This window comes from Patiria miniata, unplaced genomic scaffold (genome assembly GCF_015706575.1).
Source record: "Patiria miniata isolate m_02_andy unplaced genomic scaffold, ASM1570657v1 HiC_scaffold_24, whole genome shotgun sequence".
Lineage (NCBI taxonomy): Eukaryota > Metazoa > Echinodermata > Asteroidea > Valvatida > Asterinidae > Patiria > Patiria miniata.
The window spans coordinates 7,155,785-7,156,921 of record NW_024037063.1 but is presented as its reverse complement, the minus strand read 5'-3'; positions in this window follow the sequence as shown (position 1 = coordinate 7,156,921).

Here is a 1,137-nt window from a genome sequence, read left to right as displayed (position 1 = left end):
AATTGCTTCCTGTATGCTGATTAGATCCCATAGTAGCAAGAGATGTATATATTTTCTTGTCGGTCTATTTGATGATTCCTTGATGATATAATATGCTTCTTGTCCGCGTCTATTTTTTAGCCGTGGCGGCTACTGAACCTAAGATTCGTCAGATACACTCGGAATCATTTGTTTTTGGAACATAATAATCCAGTAGTCTTGGATCAAGACGTTGTTGTAGAGACGTGATAACCCACCGCCGCGAGAGGGCGTTCTCACTACGCACCGCTATCACCAATGAGACAATTGTATAACCATTGATCTCCATATACGAAGACCTATACGTTATGTCTGTGGCTTTATCACCCACGAACCGCCCCGCGCGATATATTTTTTCCATACCACATAATCGCTATGGGCGTATATCAAAGCACTTTCAGTTGCAAGTCAGGTTCTCGGACTTTATTTTCCCTTGAAAAAAAATCCTCAAAATTACAATTTAGCAAAAGAAAAATGTTCCAAATTTCTAAAAAACAAACTTTTTAAGAGAAAAAGAAAGCTAAAGAAAGAAAAACAAATAACATCTCATCACACCGAGTGGGATTCGAAAAGTTGGTAGACATAACAGAAATACGATTTTGTCTTATCAAAATAAGTACAGACATACTTACACAGAAAGACAAACTTATTAAGGTTTAAACATACTTTAATAAGATTTATCTGGGTCGTATATACATCAAAACATTTAAAAAGTGGCCAAAGATTTCCACGTTTTTTAAAAATGACTTAAGGCATTTTAGAAAAAAAAATCCAATTCGAAAGATCAAAAACAGGAAATGTTAGCGCATGACGCTAAGATAATCAATTGGATTTGTCTTCGTCTTGCAAGTGATTAAATTGTGTGTGTTGTGGGGGTGGGGGCGGGGAGGGAGAGCAGTCAATCCTCCATGAGCGATTATGAAAGGCAAACTACCTACCCAACAAATAAAATATCGTTTGAAGTCATTCTTATAAAGTATACTTAAATGGCGCATTACAAAGTAGGCCCATCAAGGTTAAACAGGGACAGGAGAAGTGTCACATTTTAGACCAGACCGGGACCTTGAGTGCAGACAAACATTCAAAACAAATCAGGCCAACTTTACTCGCTCTTTAGTT